Source organism: Girardinichthys multiradiatus, chromosome Y (genome assembly GCF_021462225.1).
Source record: "Girardinichthys multiradiatus isolate DD_20200921_A chromosome Y, DD_fGirMul_XY1, whole genome shotgun sequence".
NCBI classification, from domain to species: domain Eukaryota; kingdom Metazoa; phylum Chordata; class Actinopteri; order Cyprinodontiformes; family Goodeidae; genus Girardinichthys; species Girardinichthys multiradiatus.
The window spans coordinates 4,421,354-4,427,936 of NC_061818.1; positions in this window are offsets into that span (position 1 = coordinate 4,421,354).

Consider the following 6,583-nt stretch of genomic DNA (forward strand, 5'->3'; position numbering starts at 1 on the left):
TATGGAATTTAAATTGTCTTATTTTTTTTTCATTGTTTGTTTTTTTTTTTCTTATGATTTAATATTTGTGTAATGATATCATATGTTAGTGTGTGAAGTAGAGAACGTAGTTAGACTTGAAAAATATAATCAATAAATATTTTATTGAATAAAAGAAATAGGCTACATGTTTCATTTTCTTATAACGGTTTATGGTGAAAATGTAATCCATCGGGGTGGTAGTGTCGTCTTACGAAGAGACCTTTTTGATCTCCCATCAGCATTTTTTGGATCTTCCAGCTCAGATCTCGACCAGTAGGGAGAATGAGTTATCTGCCTTCTTCTTCTTTTTCTTCTCTGCTTAACGCTGGGGGGTGTACCCCCATTTTCAATCGATGTACCCTCTGTTTTGAAACGTCTATATTCTTCACGAGCATAAGGGTTAATGACTGAAGATATAGGGATGTTTACCTCTGACAAGGTGTGTAGAAAGTCAGACCATCTTCGGGTTTGTGATGCTCCAGATTTTTTAAACGGAAGCATGAGATTTTTCAACAAATCAATCACGTGGGACCCTTTTATAACATTTCCTTTAAATACAAATTCACCTTGCGAAGTCCGACTCTCACTTCTTTCGGATAATTTCTTCAAAATGTACTCGGCATTTTTACGGTTGTGTTTAGGTAGGCTTTTCAGTACTTCCGTAAGAACCTGATCCTTAGGGGCCTCGTCCTGCCCTGGGCCTTGTTTTTCTTGGGACCGCTCATGTTCAGGAACCTCTGTGTCACGCTGCAGCGTTAAACTGACCCACTGTTTTTCTTCTTTGACACCTTGCTTAAGTAAAGTCAGATACCTGTGGAGAAGAGCATCGTATCTCTTGATTTTTTCATAAGAAGTCAAACCCGGCTCGTTTAATATCGCTCTCATTTCAGCATCCAAATTCTCCTCCGCCGTCTGTCTGATGGACGTGTCTGACTGGGTCAGACGCTTGAATTGATGAGGTGAACTGAGAAACATCTTCTGCGATGTTCTGAGAGACATTATCTCCTGATGATTCCACCCACTAGATCACCAATCAAGGGAACAAGAGCCGTTAAGATGAGAAGGATAAAACCACCTTGTTGCTTTTTGAGAGCCAGCTGTTTAGTTTTTATCCCGGTTCTTTTATCACCCAACAATCTGATGATATTTCTTTGTTTCTTCAATTGTCGGTGTTGAGAGGGTGATAGTTTAATGTTACCTTTTAGGATATTCAGTGCAATCTCGCACAGAGCCTGAATAAAGTCGGGAGAGCAGTGTGCGAGAATATCTTTGCGCTTCTGCGGGGTGGCCTCAAACAAGGCTCTGAATAATGGTAAATTCCTTTTTATACGCGCAGACATGATGACTTACTTTGTTCTGGGCACGTACACAGCAGGCCACTGCTGAGGAAGTATGCCCGTTCTCAGTCTGAAATGTTCTGGGCAGGTAGGCGTAAAATCGATGATTAAATATCCATGAGCTTCTCTCGTTGCATCTTCAAAACTCTCCAAGAAGAGACCCTTTTGAGATGGAAACATTTGGCGGGCCAGTATATTCAGCTGGAGTTTATCTCTCGGGTTCTTAAACAACACCATATAATTAGCGTTCAGGCTAATGGTGCGACTGAACCTTCCTTGATGAAAAACATTCTGAGTCCGCATAATAACGCTCATATTTCGATGATGTCGATACTGGGTAAAGACCTTCATCACGTTTTCATCATCTGAGGCTTGAGCAATAACATCGTCTAGAATAATCAGATGATTCTGATCAGGAGGAAACAGGTTTTCATCTTCAAAAGAATGAGGCAATCCTTCCACAAAGGTAATATTTTTATTCATCTTCTGCAATTCAGCATACATGGGTTGAAAAGATGTGTAAATCCATACAATATTTTCTGGAACAATATCCATGACATGATTACAGTTTTGTAAAATACTTTTTACAAAGAAAGCTTTCCCGCAGCCGCTGGGTCCAACTATCATACATGAGAAAGGTGCTCTAAATCTAGGATCAAAATCAATCTCCTGTAAATCCATGTGACTTTTTATTTTATTTCTTCTTCAACTCTAATAACCAAAAGGCAGAGTTGTCCCGTCAGAAAAAAGACGTCTCTTATCATACACCAATCGAAACTTTTTAAGAAATGTCGTGTTTGTCAAACGGAATCTCTTTTTATCCCTCCTGATCGTGTGTTGAGGGATTTCAATGACACCCTCACTTGACCTCTGTAAGTAGCCCTCGACCAGCCCTTTGATGCTGTCCAAATTGACCCTCTCGCTGCATTCATTCGTCTGAGTGATGCCTTTAGCACGTATCACTACTTTTTTACGGTTTTTGGTCTGGTATGCATAACTCTTTGGTCCTGTCGATGCAAACTCCGAAATGCTGTCACCATCTAACTCGTCAGTAAGATCACCCAGATAATTCCCCAATTCCAGAGGAGTTTCACCACTTTTTGTCACATAAATCAAACTGTCCGTGTCAATATAAATCAATCTGTCCTGTAACTTCTCCATGCTGCTGAGAAGTTTTAAACGTGCATAAGCGGTGGTGAATGCTGCAATAAACACATTGTTTGCCTTGCTTAGAGGAGAGATAACACGTTTACTGAAATTCCACTGCACTACACACATTTCAGGGTTGAAAAAATGAAAATAGTTAACCCTGTATTTACTCGAGAACATGAAGCTGAAAAATTCTTCAGGGTTAGTGATGACTGTGGTCTGAGACAGATCACTTCTTTGCGCAAATTTCCCCCAAAAACTGTTTAAACACAATTTTGGAACCTGCTTTTTGGCAGGATTCACCTCGATTTTCTCAGGGTCTAATTGGATGCCCTGATGCAGTTTGTAGTCGCTTATATACTTTGACTTACTCTCCTGATCCACTGCTTCAGACGGATAGCCTGAAGCCTCCTGCTTACCTTTCAGGAAGGTGTTGATATACCCTTTAAAGATTGTATCACTTCTCTTTTCAAAATGCCACACCTCTGTGATTTTAGCAAGACGATAACTACACTCCAACGCTTTACAGAGCTCTACACTCACCCATACACCCGTCAGAGCTCTGTCCTCATCATTATGCATGCAGGGACCTGACTGGTTATTTATTTCAGCGCATGTGCGGCAGAGAGTGAACACAAGTTTACCTTGGGATGTTCTGTAAGGTAAAACAGGGAACAACAGGTCACGTGGTGGGTAGACCAAAGCTTTGATTATCCCGAAGTAGCTGCTGGGGTCATCAAAATTTTTGTAAATGATGGTGGGGTGTCCGAGGGGAAAAACGCAGTTGGCGTTTACATAAGGGTACAGAGATGTGTAATCCACATAGTGTACAGTTTCACCCAGTTCCGCTGTGTATCTCAACCTCATAGGACAGGTGCGTCCACCATACAGAGCATCCCGGGGTGATAGCGGTTCGGGTGCATTAACTTTCTCAAGAAAGCTGATCACCCCTGGGTCTGATTTTTTCATTTCAATCCACTCATGCTCCCATATCACTTCGAGACGAAGGCCGTACACAGTTTGTAACACCTTGCTTCTCTCAACAGTGGCTGCGTAAAACTGTTCAAATGCGACCCCTCTCAACGGACACTTGTCATGAGGCATATAACACTTTTTACAGCTGTGGAAAAAACAGCCGTAAAATTCAAACGCAACTTTGATCAACCGTTAATCTCTGCATACCCATCCACTGAATATGGGCCGATTTTCTTTTCACCCCTATTTAATGCATGCTCGATAAATATGGCTCTGCTGTCTGCAATCCAGCCGAGCTATTGAATGGACGCGCTGGAGAACGTTTTACTGCTACGTCTGTAGTCCAGAGGTGATGGAATGGCTAAGGTTTGAGGAGGAAGGAAATTGGTTACAAAAACCTTCATGCAGGCTGATGCTATTGTGATACTTTTAAACGGATCCACACTTGTCTCCTTAAAGAACTCGTCTCTGAATTTTAAGCATCCTTGAGAAAGAATTTCAACGTCATTTTTACAATAACGAATAGCTTCTTTCTTAAAGTCAAAGACCTCTTTGCTCGCTTCTCTGTACCAGCTGCTAAACACCTGTTGTTCTTGAAGACTCATGCGCTCTACAGCGTAGCAGGATGGAGGAGGAAAAGGCCGCCCATACTGGAGACGTTGTTCAGAGAAAAATAGGTGGGGAAAAAAACCCTTGCTTTGATCGGTAAAGCCTAACGCTTTCGGCAAGGCACTAAGCTTCATGCACATGAAGGACAGGCTATCAATGTATTTTAACCTGTAATCAGGGTCGGTTAAACAGAGAACTTTACTTCCTACCATGACGAGATGAGGTCTAATGCCTAACTGCAGCATTGCATTGAGGATCAGGTAACCATCATACCCACGCGCATTGTGCGCTATTAAGGTGAAGCCTCTGTACTTCGGCCTCCTGAAATGCAGGAGAAATTTTTGGGTGCAATTCAGTCCATAAGCGTACCATTTATCACCTTTCAACGTTTTAGCACAGACCAGAAAGGGGGTATGCACGCCGCTCTCATTGACGAGGCATTCGAAATCATAAAAAATCAGTTTATCATCAAGCTGATTAATTGCACTGCAAGGCTGAATGTAATACTTATGATCATCGCATGTAATGTCTAGGCTGGGAGGTACATTTTCACCGCAAATACTGCATTTTACATTACACACGTGTGGTTTATTCGGTTTACTGATTGGAATAACGTACATCCGTTTGCATACTTTACACAGTTTTACCAACTCACAGTTACTCATAGGCCTTTCAGCACTATTTCTGATGCGCGGTTCCCTGTGTCTGCTGAAACATGAGGAATTACGACAGATTCTTTGACAGCCTGCACAGCTTACAGGATTGCTAATTTCTTGCATACATTTATATGTTCGACACACTGGACAATAACCTTCACAATGGTGTGTTTGCATTCTCATAGCTGGTGTAACAGTAATTACAAATATACCTGCACCCCATAAAACCTTTGAGATTTTTTATCCCATAGTAATGACCTTGAAATAACAGCAAAAACACAGGGTTTGAACGATCAGGGAAACTGGTCTCAAATTTACACAGAGCAGTAGAGCCCGTGGTTCTGTGAAACACTACAATTTTTCTCTTCAGAATGGTTTCAAATTTACCAATACCACTAAAAGTAACTGCTGTTTGCTCGTCGAGGCCTGCTTGATGCTGCCATCTCCTCCCCTGTTCTACAGCACGGTGATCCGTGAGCTCAGGATCAGAGACGTGTGCGAGGCTGATTGCAAAACATAACTGATTACCGGTATTGTTTATAATATACAAATGACGCATTTTCTTATTAAACAGTTCACAGTCTAACGTTCCTGCAGCTTTACGCTTAGAACCTCCTGCTGGGTCATTAACAACCTGAAGAACAAATTCCATGTTATTATTTACAGGTATATTTGCATTCGATTGTACTAAATCATCGAGGAAGTTTTCGAAAGCAGGCAGGATCATATTTCCATCATCTGTAACAGTAAATGTGATGTGACGATTGAGATTTTCACCCACTAATTCCAGCTGCACAACGTCGTTACGTCTGGTTAAAGATCTTGCAGCATCGGCTAATTCAATGAGAATACGCATGATGTTTGTATAGAATGCGGCTAAATCTGGAACGTTACTTGGACAGGGCGGCGGTATGGTAAAAGGCCTCCTTATTTCATGGTTATTAAAATGTTCACGTTCAACCACGAGTGGTGGATCTCGCCCTATTTGATCAGAACTAACCGCTACTTCCGTATTGAAATGACCACCGTGCTGATCTGCGGCGTGTGACGTAGAAGGATTTTGATGAGTGTCAGGTGAATCATTTTGCTGAATGCCGAGTGGAGACGGTGCTCTATTTAAATCTTTAAGAGCCTGATTGATTACGTTTAAAACGTCACCGTGCCGATCTGCGGCGTGTGACGTAGAAAGATTTTGATGAGTGTCAGGTGAATCATTTTGCTGAATGCTGAGTGGAGACGGTGCTCTATTTAAATCTTCAAGAGCCTGATTGATTACGTTTAAAACGTCACCGTGCCGATCTGCGGCGTGTGACGTAGAAGGATTCTGATGAGTGTCAGGTGGATCATTTTGCTGAATGCTGAGTGGAGACAGTGCTCTATTTAAATCTTCAAGAGCCTGATTGAATACGTTTAAAAAGTCACCGTGCTGATCTTCATTTATTACATTTTCACTGTTAGCAGGAGATGCATTTAAAACGATGTTATCTGCTACTTCTGCATTAACGGGAATTTCGTTAAGTTGAATTACTAAATTTCTTATTTCATCCAGGGCAAGTCTGATTCGGTTATCCATTTCTATGAACATAAGAAAAATAAATAAATAAAACTAACCTACAGAAAAACAAAAACAAAACACAGTGATCAGTTCAGTTTAAAATCACCTTGATGTCACCAAAATGCTTCTTTAACAGAATCTGACATGCTGCCAGAAGCGTTAACGATGAGGCCTTATTACGAAGATCCCGTGAGGCTGTAGAGACTGTCTTCCTGCGCTGTCCGTTTCTGTATCCAATCTGTCCTACCATCAACGTTACCTCTGTAAGGAGAATGAACAAA